The 22,049-nt window shown below is 43.9% G+C and overlaps 2 long non-coding RNA genes across 2 annotated transcripts in view; one reads left to right on the top strand and one right to left on the bottom strand.

Annotated features, from left to right (window-relative positions):
* LOC139537413 (uncharacterized) overlaps positions 1-5,558 on the top strand; it is a 38,789-nt gene extending 33,231 nt beyond the window's left edge. Inside the window, exon 4 of the long non-coding RNA XR_011667526.1 lies at positions 5,430-5,558. This is a non-coding gene — a long non-coding RNA (uncharacterized lncRNA). The remainder of the gene's footprint in view (positions 1-5,429) is intronic.
* On the bottom strand, positions 1,125-19,956 carry LOC139537414 (uncharacterized). The gene is made up of 3 exons (XR_011667527.1): positions 19,699-19,956; positions 4,633-4,692; positions 1,125-2,490 (listed from the first exon to the last, which is right to left on the bottom strand). It is a non-coding gene; the product is annotated as an uncharacterized lncRNA (long non-coding RNA).
* Positions 19,957-22,049: the final 2,093 nt, after the last annotated feature.

The raw sequence follows: 22,049 nt of genomic DNA on the forward strand, positions 1-22,049 counted from the left end.
AATTGAACTGCTGTACACCCTTCTGTGTTCAGACGTTCATATGTTTCATTATGTTACGTCTCGCCTATAAACAGGAGGGTGTTTTGTAGATTTTATTTACAGTAAGAAGATGAATCGTGCATAGATCTATAAATCACATGCTAACAGGGCTCAGTATTGTTCAGTCCTGGTATGACAATGAGCACTGACATTTAGGCTCCAGCCTGCGTGTTGCTGGGAGAGGATAAATTGTCTTTAAGTTGGCATTGGCCTGCTGCTGACCTGTTCTCCTTTCAAAGGGGGCTGTGTAGGAAACAGCTAAACACCCTGACTAGGCATGCTGTGTTGGAAACCAGCACAAGGACAAAAACAATGAGCTGTTCATCCCGAGACAGCTTCAGGGAACAGCAGTGAGTGGGAGGAGAGTGAAAAGATAACATCACAAAAAAACACAGAGACGAGGAGGAGAACGAAGGAGGAGGAGGAGAACGAAGGAGGAGGAGGAGAACGAGGGAGGAGGAGGAGAGAATGGGCAAGCAGGGATCAGGGTGACCCTGCGCAAGCCACTCGGGAACATGTTCTGCTGAAGCTGGAGAAAAGCCTTAACAAAACTACGCCAATGAGTAATCTCACCACCACCGTCACAAACCCTGGGAGTCGGCCTTGATGCCGACCGACCTCTCTCCACAGAACACGTTGCTCTCCCAGTCCCACAACACAGAAGAATGAGATGACTCTGACTCTGAGGAACCATGTGGTCAAAACGCTCATTAAAGCAGCAGCAGCAGCTCCATCCTGACCTGACAGCAGTCAGTGGGATTAGAGAGACAGGGCTTCCTGTGATGTCCACCTGCCCTCTCATAAAGGCCCCATTAGGACCATGTGAAAAGAGGCAGGAAGGAACATTCGGACAACCACGATCAAAGACGCACTGTCTGTCTGTCACACCTGTGATGACAGGCTGGTTTAGAGGGTCACTAGATGACTAAGCTACCATGTGATGTTTACACCAGGGTTGGGGTCAATTCCACTTCAGTGAGGAACATTGATATTTTTGCTTACTTCCTGAATTGACTGAATTAGAAGGGAATTGACCCTAACCCTGGTTTCCATTGGTCGCTTTGAAGTTCATTCCAAATTCGACGTCATATAATGCCCTTGCATTGTATTCGCTCAGTTGATGGCATTTTATTGGCACTGTCTGTTTAGATACTGTATATGAAACAAGATTAACGGTGAGATCATGTGTGTTGTTGTTGTTCCATAGGATCCATGGATAGTCCCAACCCATCTAGTGTTTAAATCCATCTAATTGAGATGTAATGCCAAAGCCATCTATCCTCCCTCCTCCCCTGGCCCCTTGTAAACACTGCTGATGTCTCCCTCAAGTCCTTTGTTAGTACAGCAGTGGTTCAGGGTATACAATCCTTTACATTTTACAGTTGTTAAACAAATACCCACCCATGGGTCACCCTTCTACCACCCACTGTGACCCTGCACGCATTACTAGCCATCCATGTCACCTAAAGATAAAACCAGTCACATGGTGGTACTGTAACACATACTACAAGAAGGAATACACTCAAAACCAACATTTTTACTTTAAATAGCCAAAGGATTTAATTAGATATAGATATATTAGATATATGGCACGTGTCAAACTCTTTCCACGGAGGGCCAAGTGTCTGTGGGTTTTCGCTCCTCCCTTGTACTTGATTGATTAATTAAGGTCACTAATTCGTAAAGAACTCCCCTTACCTAGTAGTCTAGGTCTTAATTGAAAGGAAAAACAAAAACCTGAAGACACTAGGCCCTCCATGGAATAAGTTTGACATCCCTGGTCTAAGAGGAGAAATATACCGCTAAAGTACTGAATGAACACAGATCACTCCTCCATAGTATCACGGATGTACCAGGGACCATTGAACTGAGTGTGATGAGACATTTTATGGGGAGCCATTTTGTTTAATTTGTCAAATGGCTCTCTGAACCATTTTGCAGACGGTAGGGCCATAAAAAAAACGTTTCACTATTGAACAGTACGTACGGACCAGATGCAGCATAGATTGTCTCATGTACATTAGCTGATGATGATAGTAGGGGAGTGGGAAAGGAGAGGAGAAGGGCAGTTGTCTAGCACCACATCCTCTTGACATTATAGGAGATCGGTGCACTAGTATACTATAGAGAAGCCTGGTGTATCGGGGTGTTTGATGTGTTCGACTGGAGATCAATAACAGTCACCAGGCAGTGGAGCAAGTAGACTTGTGTGCTGCAGTGTGCTCTGGGAGTTTCCTCTGGGGAGGAGTAGGTCACAGGGGTGTGTTGCGCAGGGCTGCTTGTGTTGTTTAGGATGGAAGGACAGGCAAGTAGGGTTTTGTGTGTTTGTGTTGCAGCTGCTGATGCGTGAAATGGAACTCAGGTAGCCAAGCGGGCCTGAGGCCTTCCCTTTTTCTTCCGTCCACTGATTACTTTACTCCATAGATTTCTTTTCTCCTCTCCTCCAGTGATCTGGGACAGAGGAGAGATGGGGGGAGAGGGAGAGGGTTGCAGAGAGAGAGATTGATTGACCTGCGTGGTTCTGGAGTTTAACGATTGACAGCAGAACCTTGAGCTACATATGCTCCCTCTTAGTGTGACAGCTAGACTTTATGACCAACATCCTGCTTCTACCAGTAGCTTTGTTTCACAAATGCCTTCAAATGATGTGTTCCTAGACAAACAAATTGAGACGCTAGTAAAATAGGAGATTACCCATAGGTATCATTTTGAATAGCGCATTCAGAATAAATATCTAATAAGTTCCCTTATTATTACAATAATATGCTATTTCACATAATGGTTGTATGCATGGTGTGTGTTTTGTTTAATTTCCCATGCTCTTATCAAGGTCTTGTGACCTGACAGAGCAACAGTTGAAGTTGGAAGTTTACATACACTTAGGATGGTGTCATTAACTTGTTTTTCAACCACTCCACAAATTTCTTGTTAACAAACTATAGTTTTGGCAAGTTGGTTAGGACATCTACTAATTTTTCCAACAATTGTTTACAGACAGATTATTTCACTTATATTTCACTGTATCACAAATCCAGTGGGTCAGAAGTTTACATATACTAAGTTGACTGTGCCTTTAAACAGCTTGAAAATTCCAGAAAATTATGTCATGGCTTTAGAAGCTTCTGATAGGCTAATTGACATCAGTTGAGTCAATTGGAGGTGTACCTGTGGATGTATTTCAAGGCCTACCTTCAAACTCACTACCTCTTTGCCTTACATCATGGGAAAATCAAAAGAAATCAGCCAAAACCTCCACAAGTCTGATTCATCGTTGGGAGCAATTTCCAAACGCCTGAAGGTACCACGTTCATCTGTACAAACAATAGTACGCAAGTATAGTACGCATCATACCGCTCAGGAAGGAGACACGTTCTGTCTCCTAGAGATGAACGTACTTTGGTGTGAAAAGTGCAAATCAATCCCAGAACAACAGCAAAGGACCTTGTGAAGATGCTGGAGGAAACCGGTACAAACGTATCTATATCCACAGTAAAACGAGTCCTAAATCGACATAACCTGAAAGGCTGCTCAGCAAGGAAGAAGCCACTGCTCCAAAACCGCCATTAAAAAGCCAGACTATGGTTTGCAACTGCACATGGGGACAAAGATTGTACTTTTTGGAGAAATGTCCTCTGGTCTGATGAAACAAAAATATAACTTTTTTGGCCATAATGACCATTGTTATGTTTGGAGGAAAAAGGGGGAGGCTTGCAAGCCAAAAAACACCATCCCAACTGTGAAGCACGGGGGTGGCAGCATCATGTTGTAGGGGTGCTTTGCTGCAGGAGGGACTGGTGCACTTCACAAAATAGATGGCATCATGAGGGATGAAAATTATGTGGATATATTGAAGCAACATCTCAAGACATCAGTCAGGAAGTTAAAGCTTGGTCGCAAATGGGTCTTCCAAATGGACAATGACCCCAAGCATACTTCCAAAATTGTTGCAAAATGGCTTAAGGACAACAAAGTCAAGGTATTGGAGTGGCCATCACAAAGCCCTGACCTCAACCCTGTAGAAAATTTGTGGGCAGAACTGAAAAAGCGTGTGCGAGCATGGAGGCCTACAAACCTGACTCAGTTACACCAGTTCTGTCAGGAGGAATGTGGGAAGCTTGTGGAAGGCTACCCGAAACGTTTGACCCAAGTTAAACAATTCAAAGTCAATACTACCGGATACTAATTGAGTGTATGTAAACTTGTGACCCACTGGGAATGTGATGAAAGAAATAAAAGCTGAAATAAATCTTTCTCTCTACTATTATTCTGACATTTCACATTCTTAAAATAAAGTGGTGATCCTAACTGACCTAAGACAGGGAATCTTTACTCTGATTAAATGTCAGGAATTGTGAAAAACTGAGTATAAATATATTTGGCTAAGGTGTATGTAAATTTCCGACTTCAACTGTAGATAAATATATTCATGAGATTTGGATGGTCTCTTCTCATAATACTGTTCATCTGGTACTGAGACATCTCTTTACATTCATTGTCATCCAAAATGTTTTTCTTCTAGGCAAATAATATACATATACAGTGGGGAGAACAAGTATTTGATTCACTGCCGATTTTGCAGGTTTTCCTACTTACAAAGCATGTAGAGGTCTGTCATTTTTATCATAGGTACACTCCAATGTCGAGAGACGGAATCTAAAACAAAAATCCAGAAAATCACATTGTATGATTTTTAAGTAATTCATTTGCATTTAAGAAGGCTCAAGGTCATTGGCCACAGATAAAATTACTTTAAATCATGTTTAACTTTGATTGGACTGATCATGTCAACATCATACTTTCAAAATCTTAGCTAGCAGGCTAGACAAGCAGTCATCATCATGAATCAAGTTGACAATCTACTGGCAAATCCTTTTCAATCCTTGTCATATGAAGAGAAATTATAAATAAAAAGTCTAGGTGCTCATCGGCCATTGGACATAAGCATTACAAAACAGGTTGGAAATCGCAAATTCAACAATGAGTGGTTTGGAAGGAATCAGTAGCTAACTGCAAGCGTTGCAATAACTAACCTGCTATTCAGTCGAGTGGGTGTGTGGTCCAAGTCTGGGTTTAAGGGTCTCCTTTCCAAGCTTAAAAGGATAAACATTCACATGCAACACCATGGCCCAGAAAAGTTTGAATACATTGGCCTTGCTGTCAATCCAGCATGATTTCTGCCGCATTCAAAACAAGTGGAAACTCGGAACTGGGAAATCTCAGACTTCAGTGAGTTCAAGACAACTGGGAACTCTGAAAAAAACTAGCTCCGGCTGGGAAAATACATTTTGAAAGGTCATCCAACTCAGAATTCCAAGTCAGGAACTCAGGCCTCTATCTAGAGCTTCGACCTGAAGATCACTGACATTATGATTCGATCTTGTTTTTTTCAGAGTTCCCAGTTGTCTTGAAAGCACCATAAATCCAGAGAATGCCAGACTTTGATGACGAAGTTTGGTGACTAAATTTGCCCACAAGAAGGATCGCCGCGCCACCTTCATGTTCAAGTGAGCACAGCACAGCAAGGTGAGTCCAAAAATGTATTGTATGCTGCTGTACAAATTATGTAATATGCCAGGGAGATATGTATGCTGTAGCTAAGAAAGTAATACTAAGTGTATGTTGTGTAGTAAGCTGTTAGTAGTCCATGTGCCTCACCCTAATAATTTGGTCCCTTTCCCCCTCATAACTTATCCTATGGTTCTGACTTGGTGTACAGGGAGAATACTGTAAGAACGGCCCATGTTCTGAATTCTGTCGCTGTACATTTCAAAAGTGCTGAACAAATAGTTATATTGACTACGTCCGTCCTAGCTCGCTCATTAATGTCTTAATCGAAATTACAGATTTCCTCTTATTTGCTCGTCGTTCCCTTATGCCATGGTTTGTACATCTCAATTGTCAGTAGTAACCACATGTGTTTAAGTAAGTCAGCCATATCAACTATGTTTTTAAAAAAGGCAGTAAATGAGGCTGAATGAACTTTCGCTGCCAGACAAGGCTTCGCTGATAGCCATGTGTAGTGGTGGTATGGATTCACTCCATGGTGCTGAAATGAAAGCTCTGCTTTTGGTACACCTTCCAGTCTGCCCTAACAGTTTGTGGGCACAGTTTGTCACCGTTATAGAATAATTAAAGTATTGTTAATTTTTTTTTGCCCCACCAAGATTTACATACTAAAATCACCACTGGTAAAACCATTGACAGCCTTTGCAAATAACCATTTCACAATAGGGAAGTGGGAGCTAAAGGTTCATGGACTCCTAACCAGTGGTTCCAAACTCAGTCTGTCTTTAAACTTACTGCTGAAAATTGTAATAGTAGAATGCATTAGGTGCAGTTTCAAAATTGGATAGTGCATCAGCAGTTTTCCTCTTGTCATGTCAGTCATTGCAGACCTTAGAGAGCTATCTCTGCTACCGCACAGCAACCGGTACCGAAGCGCCAAATCTAGGTTCAAGAGGCTTCTAAACAGCTTCTACCCCCAAGCCATAAGACTCCTGAACATCTAATCAAATGGCTACCCAGACTATTTGCACTGCCCCCCCCCCCTTTACGCTGCTGCTACTCTCTGTTATTATCTATGCATAGTCACTTTAACTTCTTACGGATCATTGGGACGCTACCGTCCCACCTGGCCAACATCCGGTGAAATTGCAGAGCGCAAAATTCAAATGACAGAAATCGGAATTTTAAACATTCATGAAAATACAAGTGTCATAGATCATTTAAAAGCTTCACTTCTTGTTAATCCAGCCGCATTGTCAGATTTCAAAAAGGCTTTATGGCGAAAGCACACCATGCGATTATCTGAGGACAGCGCCCCGCACACAAAATCATTCCATACATTTTCCAACCAAGCAGATGCGTCACGAAAGTCAGAAATAGCGATAAAATAAATAATTTACCTTTGAAGATCTTCATCTGGTTGCAATCACAAGGGTCCCAGCTACATAACAAATGGTCCTTTTGTTTGATAATGTCCTTCTTTATATCCCAAAAAAGTACGTTTCAATGGCGCGCTTGACTCAGTAATCCACCGGTGTCCCTCGTTCAAAATGCATACAAAATGAATCCCGTAAGTTACCAATAAACTTCTTCCAAACAAGTCAAACAACATTCCTAATCAATCCTCAGGTACCCTATTATGTAAATAAACAATACAATTTAAGACGGAGAATAATGGAGACCATTACCGGAGATAAATAACGAAGTACGCGCACTCACCGGAACGCGCTACAAACACTACAGCCAAAATGGAAGCCACTTAGAAAAACTACAAATTCTAGTTCATTTTTCAAAAAACAAGCCTGAAACTCTTACAAAAAGACTGGTGACATCTAGTGGAAGGCCTAGGAACTGCAATCTGGGAGGAGTTCCTTTTGTATTCCCATTCCCAGCCATTGTAATCAGAGGTGTCCTGAAGAAAAAATAAATCTGGATGGATTGTCCTCGGGTTTTCACCTACCATATCAGTTCTGTTATACTCACAGACATTATTTTAACAGTTTCGGAAACTTTAGAGTTTTTTCTAGCCAATACTACCAATTATATGCATATCCTAGCTTCTGGGCCTGAGTAACAGGCAGTTTACTTTGGGCACTTCATTCATCCAAACTTCTGAATACTGCCCCCTAGCCCGAAGAAGTTGCTCTACCTACATGTACATATTACCTCAATTACCTAGACTAACCGGTGCCCCCACACATTGACTCGGTACCCCCTGTATATAGTCTCGCTATTGTTATTTTACTACAGCTCTTTAATTATTTGTTACTTGAATTTTTTTCATTTTTTAGGTAATTTTATTAAAACTGCAATGTTGGTTAAGGGCTTGTAAGTAAGCATTTCACTGTAAGGTCTACACCTGTTGTATTCGGTGCATGTGACAAATACAATTTGATTTGATTTATTTATAGCGCGTCATAAATTTCCAGATCAGCTAGCCCATGTCAGCTAATGTTTTTTAGCTAGTTTTTTTAGCCCATTGATTTTGTTGTAATGTTCGAGTCACTCAAATATCACATGAACACACATGAGACATGGCAAAATGTGTAGAATTGCAGGAAATTAGCTTTAAAACTGGAAATTGTTCTCTGCCACCCATGGCAAAATGTGTAGAATTGCAGAAAATGTGCATTAAAATGGCAACAAAAAGTAACCATCTCATGGCAAAATGTATAAAAATGCAGGAAATAAGATTTTAACCTGTACAATTGTGTAAGGACCGATGCCGGGGATGAGAAGCAGGTACGGGGAGTCAAACATTGGTCCCATGGTGTTTATACTTGTGTATTATTGTTTGTACAGATGAACATGGTATCTTCAGGTGTTTGGAAATTGCTCCCAAGGATGAACCAGACTTGTGGAGGTCTACAATTTATTTTGTGAGGTCTTGGCTGATTTCTTTTGATTTTCCCATGATGTAAGGCAAAGAGGTAGTGAGTTTGAAGGTAGGCCTTGAAATACATCCACAGGTACACCTCCAATTGACTCAACTGATGTCAATTAGCCTATCAGAAGCTTCTAAAGCTATGACATAATTTTCTGGAATTTTCCAAGCAGTTTAAAGGAACAGTCAACTTAGTGTATGTAAACTTCTGACCCAATGGAATTGTGATACAGTGAATTATAAGTTAAATAATCTGTCTGTAAACAATTGTTGGAAAAATTACTTGTGTCATGCACAAAGTAGATGTCCTAACCGACTTGCCAAAACTATAGTTTGTTAACAAGAAATTTGTGGAGTGGTTGAAAAACAAGTTTTAATGACTCCAACCTAAGTGTATGTAAACTTCCGACTTCAACTGTGAATTCATCAATATAATACCAACCAACCTCTTTTGACCTTGGGGGTTTATTTGTAATTATATGTAATGCATTATACCGCCATTGTACTATGGTAACGCACTATTTAGGTGCATGGCGGTATCATCATACTTCAAAGCTAAAACCATGGTACATTTCCATGATTCACATCTATACCATGGTATAAGTGAAAGTACCATAGTAGTACCATGGTACAGTACGTTTTTGTAAGGGTTGCTGTTTAGTAGATAGCCCTATCTAGGACTAAAAGATAATAAGCTTTACAATCAAGATACAAAAGATCTCCAATGGTAAAACCTCTTCTACTTTTAGTAATAGATATGGCTACCGGTAGTTGTTTAGCTAGTTACATAGCTAGTTACATAGCTTGCTAAGTTAGCAAACAGAAAAGTTATTTGATTTCCCCCCACTGTAACACAGTACTATATTAGACAGCAATACCAATATACGCATTGGCCCCAGATTCAAATGTTTAAGATATGACTGCATCGGTCCGCAGACCCCAAACCAATCCAAATGTAACATGCATCAGTCAGAAAATCAACTCAAACGTTTTGAATTGCTGATTCACTATTATTTGGGCTGGTCCAACTAAAGGTTAAACAATTGGATGCAGTCTATCACAGTGCCATCCGTTTTGTCACCAAAGCCCCATATACTACCCACCACTGCAACCTGTATGCTCTCGTTGGCTGGCCCTCGCTTCATATTCGTCGCCAATCCCACTGGTTCCAGGTCATCTATAAGTCTTTACTAGGTAAAGCACCGCCTTATCTCAGCTCACTGGTCACCATAGCAGCACCCACCCGTAGCACGCGCTCCAGCAGGTATATTTCACTGGTCACCCCCAAAGCCAACTCCTCCTTTGGACGCCTTTCCTTCCAGTTCTCTGCTGCCAATGACTGGAACGAATTGCAAAAATCATTGAAGCTGGAGACTCATATCTCCCTCACTAACTTTAAGCATCAGCTGTCAGAGCAGCTTACAGATCATTGCACATGTCACGTTCGTCGTAACGAGGAGACCATGGCGCAGCGTGGTAAGCGAACATAACTCTTTAATAAAAGAGAGAACACTGAACAGAACTAAACAAAACAACAAAACGAACCATGAAGCAATATGGCTAGTGCAGAACAGGCAACTAAACATAGAATAACAACCCACAAAATACCCAAGGAATATGGCTACCTAAATATGGTCCCCAATCAGAGACAACGATAAACAGCTGCCTCTGATTGAGAACCAATCTAGGCAACCATAGACATATAAACACCTAGACTAGAAAAACCCCTAGACAGCCCAGGGGATGTATCTCGCCCACTCCCCTGGCCGGTCCTGGCAATACGACCGCAGAAACCTACCCGCCTCCTGGTTCACTCTCTCCACCTGCCCATTACTCTCCGGGTGATACCCCGAGGTCAGGCTGACCGAGACCCCCAGACGTTCCATAAACGCCTTCCACACTCGGGATGTCAACTGGGGACCCCGATCAGAAACGATGTCCTCGGGCACCCCGTAGTGCCGGAAGACGTGGGTGAACAGAGCTTCCGCAGTCTGTAGGGCCGTAGGGAGACCGGGCAACGGGATAAGACGGCAGGACTTAGAGAACCGATCCACAACGACCAGGATCACCGTGTTTCCCTGAGACGGGGGAAGATCAGTGAGAAAGTCCACCGATAGATGACCAATCTAGGCAAGTGCTTAGGAGCCTTGCTCTGGGCGCACACCGAACAGGAGGAAACATAGACTCGCACGTCCTTAACTAAGGTGGGCCACCAGTACTTCCCCCTAAGACCCCGCACTGTCCTCAAAATCCCCGGGTGGCCCAACGAGGGTAGACTATGAGCCCACCGAATCAATTGATCACGGACAGCAAGCGGCACGTACCTACGACCCTCCGGGCACTGTGGAGGCGCAGGTTCCCCCCTTAGTGCCCGCTCGATGTCCGCGTCCACCTCCCATACTACCGGTGCCACCAGCCTAGCTGCCAGAATAATGGGAGTAGGATCGATGCACCGATCCTCAGTGTCGTAGAGACGGGACAGCGCGTCGGCCATAGTGTTAAGGGAACCTGGTCTATACGAGATCGTGAATCTGAATCTGGTGAAAAACATGGCCCACCTTGCCTGACGAGGATTCAGTCTCCTAGCTGCTCGGATATACTCCAGGTTACGGTGGTCAGTCCAAAGGGTGCTTAGCCCCCTCGAGCCAGTGTCTCCACACCTTCAGGGCTTTAACCACAGCCAACAGCTCCCTGTCCCCCACATCATAGTTTTGCTCTGCCGGCCCGAGCTTCTTCGGGGAAAAAAGCACGGGGGCGGAGCTTCGGTGGCGTACCCGAGCGCTGTGAGGGCACGGCTCCAACCCCAGCCTTGGATGCGTCCACCTCCACTATGAACGCCAAAGAGGGGTCCGGATGTGCCAACACCGGAGCTTTGGTGAACAGCGCCTTCAAACGGAGGAAAGCTCTGTCCGCCTCTGCCGACCACTGCAAACGCACCGCCCCCCCCCTTCAGCAGTGAGGTAATGGGAGCCGCCACCTGACCAAAACCCCGGATAAACCTTCGGTAGTAATTGGCAAACCCTAAGAACCGCTGCACCTCCTTTACCGTGGTCGGAGTTGGCCAATTACGCACGGCCTTTACGCGGTCACACTCCATCACCACCCCCGAGGTGGAAATGCGATAACCCAGGAAGGAAACGGCTCGTTTGGAAAACTCACATTTCTCAGCCTTAACGTACAGGTCATGCTCCAGCAGTCGCCCAAGTACCTTGCGCACCAAAGACACATGCGCGGCGCGTGTGGCGGAGTAGATCAAGATATCGTCAATATACACCACCACACCCTGTCCGTGCAGGTCCCTGAGAATCTCGTCTACAAAGGATTGATAGACGGCTGGAGCATTCTTTAACCCATACGGCATGACGAGGTACTCATAATGGCCAGATGTGGTACTAAACGCGGTTTTCCACTCATCTCCCTCCCGAATACGCACCAGATTATACACGCTCCTGAGGTCCAGTTTCGTGAAGAACCGCGCTCCGTGAAATGATTCCACCGCCGTAGCGATGAGAGGTAGTGGGTAACTAAAACCCACCGTAATGGAATTGAGACCTCGATAATCAATGCACGGACGCAAACCTCCCTCCTTTTACTTCACAAAAAAGAAACTCGAGGAGACGGGTGACATGGAGGGCCGAATGTACCCCTGTCCCAGAGCTTCCGTGACATATGTCTCCATAGCCAACGTCTCCTCCTGGGACAATGGGTACACGTGACTCCTGGGCAGTGCAGCGTTTACCTGGAGGTTTATCACGCAATCCCCCTGTCGATGGGGTGGTAATTGGGTCGCCTTCCTTTTACAGAAGGCGATAGCCAAATCGGCATACTCAGCGGGAATGCGCACGGTGGAAACCTGGTCTGGACTCTCCACCGTCGTCGCACCGATGGAAACTCCTACACACCTGCCTGAACACTCCTCAGACCACCCCTGGAGAGCTCCCTGTCTCCACGAAATCCTAGGATTGTGACTAGCCAGACAGGGAACCCCCCAGCACCACCGGAAACGCAGGTGAATCGATAAGGAACAGACTAATCCTCTCCTTATGATCCCCCTGCGTAATCAGGGCTGGCCTCCCTGACCCTAATGGTCGGCTATCTAAGGAGTGCACGGGGAAGGGGGGGATCTATCTGTACTAATGGAATCCTCAACCTCTGGGCGAGTCCGCGATCTATAAAGTTCCCAGCTGCGCCTGAATAGACTAGCGCCTTGTGCTGGGGAGAAGGAGAAAATTTGAGGAAACAAATTAATAAAAACATGTGACCAACAGGAAGCTCTGGGTGAGTGTGGTGCTGACTCACCTGGGGTGACCGAGAAGTGTTCTGCCTGCCCTCTCGACCCCCAGATGGATTCCTCCAGCACCGACCGGAAGTGTGCCCTCTCCGGCCACAGCTGGTGCAGGAGGAGCCACCTCCTCCGGTCTCCCTCGATGCGGCCCCCCCTACCTCCATAGGTATGGGAGCGGGAGGGCCAGGAGGTAGAACAGACAGGACCCTTTCAGAACATCCGCGAGCAGCCAGAAGATTGTCCAGCCTGATCGACAGGTCGATGAGCTCGTCCAGAGTGAGCGTAGTGTCCCGACAAGCCAGCTCCCTGCGGACGTCCTCTCTCAGGCTACACCTGTAATGGTCTATTAGGGCCCTGTCGTTCCACCCCGCCCCAGCGGCCAAGGTCCGGAACTCCAGCGCGAAGTCCTGTGCGCTCCTCGCCTCCTGCCTGAGATGGAACAATCTCTGAACTCCGGGTAGTGGCCCCTCGCCGAATCTGGCCCGTTCCAGACGGCATTGGCCCACTCCAGGGCTCTACCCGTCAAGCAAGAGACGAGAACACTCACGCTCTCCTCGTCCGAGGGAGTCGGCCGAACGGTGGCCAGGTAAAGCTTGAGTTGGAGCAAGAATCGCTGGCACCCCGCCGCCGCTCCATCGTACTCCCACGGAGGCGCAATGCGCAGGGCGCTGGTTCCGGATACTGCTGGAGGAGGTTGTAGCATTGCAGGTGGGGGGATTGGAGGGAAAGTAGGGAGACCACTCCTCTCCCATCGATCCATCCTCTCCATCATCTGATCCATCGCTTATCCGATGCGATGGAGGATGGACGTGTGATGAAGGACACGCTCCTCCATCGTGGGGAGAGGGGTGGTCGCTGCTCCTGCTGACTCCATAGTGCGGGTGCGGGATTCTGTAAACGGTGCGTAGAGTGATGGGTGTGGAGTCAGGCGCAGAGAGCAGAGGATTTGGAAAAAACTCTTTATTTCCGTACAATCACCGCACACAAAGAGGGTGACGCTGAACACAGGCGTACAACACTCCAATAATGTACTACACAGGCACATACGCTGTACAGGGGACAATCCAAAAAACAGGAACACTCCTTGACCAAAAACAGCAAAACAATCCCGCACGAACACAGGCGGGCTAACTGAACTTAAATAACCCCAACCCAAAACCCCAAACAAGGAACAGGTGAAACCAATTAGACCCAACACAACGAAAAGGGAAAAAGGGATCGGTAGCAGCTAGTAGACCGGCGACGACGACCGCCGAGCGCCACCCAAACAGGAAGGGGAGCCACCTTTGGTGATATTCGTGACACAGCCCCCTTGTACGTAAAATGTTTTTGCACACCCTCCTCCTCATAGAATTATCTCAAAATAAGGTTTATGACCACAAATAACAATAACTGTAGCGATCCTGTTTTTATTTAAAAAATCGAAATCGACTTTGCCACTTCAGTATCAGAAGTAAAAATACAGCCAGACGGGCTGTCTACTCTGCATTTCTGGACCTTATAAACTGTTGAGGGAAAAGGGATACCTAGTCAGTTGCATAACTGAATGCAATGTGTCTTTTACATTTAACCCAACCCCTCTAAATCAGAGAGATGCAAGGGGCTGCCTTAATCGACACCATCGGCCCCCAGGGAGCAGTTATTCGGGGTTAACTGCCTTATTCAGTGACAGAACAGCTCATTTTTCCATCTTGCCGGCTCATGGATTCAAACCAGCGACCTTTAGGTTCCTGGCCCAACACTCTAGTCTAGACCCACAACTTATCCAAATGTGATGAAACATTCAAATAACAGGGCTTTTGTGCCAGTATTCAAATTATATTTTCACTGCAGGTTATAGTAGGATTTTGTACTCACTTTAAAACAATAATGCAATTATTCACAGCATTGTGGTGTTGTAGGCTAGTCTAGGTAGGATAGTTTTATTGTCCCCAAACAAGATCAATAGGGGAGCTTTTTGAGCTGCATATCTCGTCTTCGCTGTTCTTTCATGCACAATCTTGCACCAGGCCTCTACGCTGCCTATCAGCTATTCCTATTTGTTCTTGTGGATTCATATTGGAAATTGATGCAGTTGTGAATGCTTTTATGTGTGGTATGATTGCTAGTTAGTCTATTGCAGATCTGGACAAACGATCCACCTACCGCTATTGTCATTATGAATGTTGGACAGTGGAGGCAGTGGTGTAGTGGTGCCAGGAGAAGTGGGTAAAGTCAATTCTTGCCAAAAACGTCCCAAATGGCCGCCCGGCAAAGGAAAGGTGCCCTGTGTGAAACATTATATTAGAAACAATGGCATACACCCTGACTGAAGTAAAATTATAAATTCCATATTGGTCTTTAATCTCTACGGGATCGGTATTTGGGAAAGCAGTTCATCTACCAGAAGACAGTTATTAGCATCGCTATATTTTTCCTGTTCCTTAATTGTTTAAAACCTGGACCTTTTACTTCATATTATGAGGCATGTCTTACCTTGCTTCAAAGTAGCCTATAGCCAAAATCCCACCATAGAAACATAGTGGCAAAGACTTCCTCGTATGCGTTCTCCTGTTCTATTGGTTTTCTTTAACCTTTTTTTCATTGTGTAGTAGCCAAAGGCATTATCTTAGTCATATTAGCAACCCATGATAGCTGTTGCATCTTTAGACCCCCCCCCCCCCCCCCCCCCCCACACTTTCTACATTTCTAAGGGAAATGGCGGTTTTGGAGCAGCGGCTTCTTCCTTGCTGAGCGGCCTTTCAGGTTATGTCGATATAGGACTCGTTTTACTGTGGATATAGATACTTTTGTACCTATTTCCTCCAGCATCTTCACAAGGTCCTTTGCTGTTGTTCTGGGATTGATTTGCACTTTTCGCACCAAAGTACGTTCATCTCTAGGAGACAGAATGCGTCTCCTTCCTGAGCGGTATGACGGCTGCGTGGTCCCATAGTGTTTATACTTGCATACTATTGTTTGTACAGATGAACGTGGTACCTTCAGGCATTTGGAAATTGCTCTCAAGGATGAACCAGACTTGTGGAGGTCTACATTTTTTTTTCTGAGGTCTTGGCTGATTTCTTTTGATTTTCCCATGATGTCAAGCAAAGAGGCACTGAGTTTGAAGGTAGGCCTTGAAATACATCCACAGGTACACCTCCAATTGACTCAAATGATGTCAATTAGCCAATCAGAAGCTTCTAAAGCCATGACATCATTTTCTTGAATTTTCCAAACTGTTTAAAAGCACAGTCAACTTAGTGTATGTAAACTTCTGGCCCACTGGAATTGTGATACAGTGAGTTTTAAGTTAAATAATCTGTCTGTAAACAATTGTTGGAAAAATTACTTGTGTCATGCACAAAGTAGATGTCCTAACCGACTTGACAAAACTATAGTTTGTTAACTAGAAATTTGTGGAGTGGTTGAAGAACAAGTTTTAATGACTCCAACCTAAGTGTACGTAAACTTCCAACTTCAACTGTACATACATAGATAACATAACATATACAGATAAATAAATACAGAAAAAAAACAGAAGTCATTTGAACCCAGTCTGGCACAAAGAGAAGATTCATATGGGAGACAAGCCTATACACAATCTATATACACACATGCCATTTACCACATAGAAGCTAAATATTTTTACAATTTAATTATAGGTATCCCTTTTTCTTTTATTCCATGCTTTATCTAAATATGACACAAACGGAAATACACAATGAACAAAAAAACATTTCAATTTCTCCTCATCACTCAGCTACATAATGCCAGGGTATATCTGGTATACTTTCTGGAATAAGCGCAAGCGTATATAGTGGTATAAAGGGCAATAGAGGATACAATTAGTTTCATTCTCTATTTCTTTGAGGTCACAATAGTTACATAGTCTTTCCTCTTACAAATGCTAATCAAAATAGTGGTAACACTTTATTTGACCCTGGCTGGCATTAGAACAAAGTTGTCTAGTATTACATGTAAAACAAGTATTATTACTATGGGTATGCATGCATAGCCCTACTATTGCATGGATTGTGCCATTCATATTATTATGATTATTATGAAAGGGCAATATGACTGACCACCTACAATAAGAGTTACCATAATTGTTTACTTGAATAATAACATGTTGTCTGACCAACACAGAGGAAGGCTGGGGGCATGTCTGTAGTCTGTAGTCAAGCCATAGGTCCTCTCTCCTCTGGGTAACCCCAGCATCATAGCAAGGATAAAGGCTACCAGTGAAGCAGTATAGTGGGGCTAGTGAGGCTAGAGATACTATAGAGGCTGGAGAGGCAACCAGTGCAGATAATCATTGACCTCTTCATTAAAGTGGACTGGGGCAGACCTCTAGGGTAAGGGCCACACTTCCAAAGTAACTCTGCGACTCTGACCTCATTTGCAACAAGACAAGCCTATTGTAACAGCAAATATAACAATATTGATTTTGCAAGTGGCAACAGTGTCTTATTGATCAGGATCAAGCACTTATCACTCTAGAGACCCAGAGTGTGCCAGTGTTAAGCGCAGGTCTCAGGTCTTAATTACGATAGTGGCCTTCACAGGGTTCCTGCCCTAATGATGGACCAATAATACTACTGCGTTTGACCTTAGCTATTGGCTGCATGACCAATGCATGGGATCAGATTAATATCACCCTGCATGCCTGACAGCTTATAGTTCAATATTTTAGCAAACAGAGTTGATATGTGTTTCTCTGTAACATTGAACAACATCTACCATTTATAAACTTTGTTCATATAGTGTGATTTAGATTGTGAGTGCTAGTGGTCAATTCCCTTGGCCTTGGTGTATTATCCACATACCATATACAGTAACACTATCTTACTATGGAAGCTCTATGGCACAGTCATGATTTTCTCTTCTATAATCAGGGCTCTAGACTAACTCTTTCCACAACTTTTTCAGTTGATGGCACCAGCATATGATTTGGTCGCACCAATTTTTCACCGCTGCGCGACAATAATGACCTGACCTATATCCCATAATGTACCTGCATTCCATACAGAAACAGGCTAATAACCATATTTTAAATTAGCATGCCCTTGCAGGGTTTGACATTCATATAAATGTGCCAGTGGCACACTGGACCAGTGCCAACTGAAAGCTTCAATTCTTTGTTGATGGGGTGGTCCAAAATAGGAGAGGGTTGTCAAACATTCTTTTTGCTTTGGGGAGTCTTGTGTAGTTTTTTGTTGGGCACAGGGGAGGGTATTGCGTTTTTTCCCTGGTTTACATTTGCTCTTTTGCATGTTTTACTATATAACTTATATAGTTTCGGCTACCCGAAACGTTTGACCCAAGTTAAACAATTTAAAGGCAATGCTACCAAATACTAATTGAGTGATGTAAACTTCTGTGAATGTGATGAAAGAAATAAAAGCTGAAATGAATAATTCTCTCTACTATTATTCTGACATTTCACATTCTTACAATAAAGTGGTGATCCTAGCTGACCTAAGACAGTAATTGTGAAAAACTGAGTTTAAATGTGTTTGGCTAAGGTGTATGTCAACTTCCGACTTCAACTTAGTGTATATTGTTTTACTGCTCTAGGAATTTAAATATTGTTTGGATAACCTTATTTACTATCGTGTATTGATTTTTACCTTACTTTTTTTTCACTCTTTATGCCATGCTCACTGCAGAGAACACCGGAAGAAGAATGATCATTTAATTACCATGGTGAATTATTGTAATGTTTGTTTATGTGTCAATTAATCCCATAAGAGATGGGTTGCCAATTGGCGATTTGACACAAAAATAAAATGTCATTCATTCATTCATTCATTCATTCATTCATTCATTCATTCATTGTATAGCCATGAGCAGTAGGCTACTTACTGTAATGTGGTACTTAAGATCTACTGTAGCGGTGTTCACAGTCTGAAATATGATAGCCACTATTGTCTTCATTAATCCTCTTCACATTTTCTATGGAAGTGTTGGTGGCCTGAGTTAATCTGGATTTAGCAAACATGATGTCCAGTATTGAGAGCCTAATTGTAGTGATAGAGAAATGATCGCAGAGGAACAATGATTTATAGATAGAACTCAGCAGCATTATGGATGGTGGGCAGTTGAGGGAGAAGGTCAGGAATAGAAGGTCGTTATAGACTCTCCAAATGTATTGGTTTAATGAGAATGTACTGTGTCTTTCTTCAGTGTGATCATAGATCATGCTAATGTTCTTCTTGCTAATGCAAATTTCACTTCCCGTCTCGCAATACCATCTCCATATGTTTATTCGGAGTGATATCGATACTGTTCAAATGCTTTCACTGACATACTGTAATATAGAGCATTTTGCAGTGTATATGGGCATTTTGCAGTGTCCCTTTTTCCTGTTATTTAATCTCATTCACATGTCATGGCACTAGATCAAGCCAGATGTTGGTTATTCAACATGTCTCTGATCCTCTACCACCAGTCCCATGATAATACCTACATAAGCATGACAACACATTAACAACATGCAGTAATTCCTTTACTCTGATACAAATTTGTGAAGCAATTTTACTGAAATTATACTCCTGTTATTTATGTATGAAATATTAAAGCATACTAATGCGTTTTGTAAAATGTTGCAGAGTGATTATATTGATGATATCTCATTTAGGCTACCGTCTCATGTAGACTACCCATATATAGCTGTAAACACCACCTTTCTCTGACCTCGTCATGCAAAGTAGTCCAGTCAGTCAGAGGACAAACAGGACACACACATGCAGCAGCGCAGCCTGCTACCCTCATCCATCTGTCATCTCCTACCCAAACACACACACACCCTCCATTATCACTGGACTTTCATACATTCAAATCAATAATGTAGCACTTAAGACACGAGCGGCCCCAAAGATTTAAACCCTCCATTACCGGCACCTCTATCCTCACAATCTGCCCCAACTTAATTGCGACACTGTGCCATAAACTATTTGCTACCCTGAACCATAATGCATTTCACCATTCCCCCATAATTCACCTGTGTTTGCTGCTGCGAGGCGGTGCTTCATCGTGGCAAAATGGCAGGGCTAAAAAGGCTCGATAGCTCTCCTTGATTATTATCAGTGACGGCTCGGTCAAGAACCAGCACCCCTCTGCTGGCCCCATATGTGCGTGGGACGCTGTGGCCCCTTGGCCCTGTGGCAGAGCAGCCTCACCTCTCTGACACACACACCACCACGCAGAGAGGAGAGGGGGCTGAGCTGGTGACAGTAATAATGCCCACAGCCACACCCCAGAACCATGGCTCAGCCGCCCTCCGAGGCCCCCAGGCTGTTCTGTCTGTTCAGCATCTCCCTTTAACCTTCATCTGGGAAACAATAAAACAAGAACAGGGAGGAGGTTGGGAGGGAGGGGAGTGTGAATGTGCACATGTATCTGTATGTGCGTATCTGGTGTGTGTGAGATAGGGAGAGATGCTGGAGACATTTGACATATCTCCTGAAGCCAATGTCTACTTTATTATCTTTGGCAGCCCTTATTGGTCCCGCTAATCTAGTGGAAGGGAGTAGCACTGTGTCGGGGGCTAACACACTGCGTGTGACAAATATATTGTTAACTGGAGGGAGATGGGCGACCTTGCCCATGTCACCTGGGGACCCCACCGGCGCTCGGTCTGCTAGCAGGAAACGACCTTCGTATTACATCTCTGCAGAGGTCAATAAACTAAATCAATCACAAAGGTTATTCGTTTTGCGTTGAAGTCTGCTTTAAAAAAAAAAAAAGGAGCGAAAGGAGCTAGAAAAGAAGATGGCAAATCTTTTAACTCCTCATCGGCCAAACGAGGCCCGTGTGTGTGTCCTTGTCAGTGTGGAGTCTCTTTATCATTGGGGGCTTTATCAGAGGAAGATGTAAATCCTGAATCTCTCTCTATTTCCTCACCTCTGTCACTCCGCAATCGATCCATCACCCTGTGTCAGCGTCAGCGTCTGTGTGTGTGTGTTCGTGTGTGTGAGAGAGAGGGGGGGGTCCTCCAATGGAGCCTTTTTTAACATAAAAGGACACAGCTCCACCTACCGTACCAGTCAAAAGTTTGGACACACCGACTCATTCAAGGGTTTTTCTATATTTTTACTATTTTCTACATTGTAGAATAATAGTGAAGACATCAAAACTTTGAAATAACACATATGGAATCATGTAGTAACCAATAAGGTGTTAAACAAATCATAATAAGTCGCCACCTTGATGACAGCTTTGCACACTCTTAGCATTCTCTCACCCAGCTTCACCTGGAATGCTTTTCCAACAGTCTTGAAGGAGTTCCCACATATGCTGAGCACTTGTTGGCTGCTTTTCCTTCACTCTACGGTCACCCCAAACCATTTCAATTGGGTTGAGGTCGGATGATTGTGGAGGCCAGGTCATCTGATGCAGCACTCCATCACTCTCCTTCTTGGTCAAATATCCCTTACACAGCCTGGAGGTGTGTTGGGTCATTGTCCTGTTGAAAAACAAATAATAGTCCCACTAAGTGCAAACCAGATGAGATAGCGTATCGCTGCAGAATGCTGTGGTAGCCATGCTGGTTAAGTGTGCCTTGGATTCTAAATAAATCACTGACAGTGTCACCAGCAAAGCACCCCCGCATCATCACACCTCCTCCTCCATGCTTCACGGTGGGAACCACACATGTGGATATCATCTGTTCATCTACTCTGCATCTCACAAAAACACAGTGGTTGGAACCAAAATTCTCAAAGGACAGATTTCCACCGGTCTAATGTTCATTGCTCGTGTTTCTTGGCCCAAGCAAGTCTATTCTTCTTATTGATGTTGTTTAGTAGTGGTTTCTCAGCAGCAATTCGATCATGAAGGCCTGATTCACTCAGTCTCCTCTGAACAGTTGATGTGTCTGTTACTTGAACTCTGTGAAGTGTTTATTTGGGCTGCAATCTGAGGTGCATTTAACTCTAATGAACTTATCCTCCGAAGCAGAGGTAACTCTGGGTAACTCATGAGAGCCAGTTTCATCATAGCGCTTGATAGTTTTGCATCTTCACTTGAAGAAACTTTCAAAGTTCTTGAAATGTTCCGGATTGACTTACCTTCATATCTTAAAGTAATGATGGACTGTCATTTCTCTTTGCTTATTTGAGCTCTTCTTGCCATAATATGCACTTGGTCTTTTACCAAATAGGGCTATTTTCTGTATACCAACCATACCTTGTCACAACACAACTGATTGGCTCAAATGCATTAATTAGTGGATTTTTTTTTCTTTCTTAACTTTTAACAAGGCACACTTGTTAATTGAAATTCATTCCAGGTGACTACCTCATGAAGCTGGTTGAGAGAGTGCCAAGAGTGTGCAAAGCTGTCATCAAGGCA

The sequence above is a fragment of the Salvelinus alpinus genome, chromosome 13, assembly GCF_045679555.1.
Source record: "Salvelinus alpinus chromosome 13, SLU_Salpinus.1, whole genome shotgun sequence".
Taxonomy (NCBI): domain Eukaryota; kingdom Metazoa; phylum Chordata; class Actinopteri; order Salmoniformes; family Salmonidae; genus Salvelinus; species Salvelinus alpinus.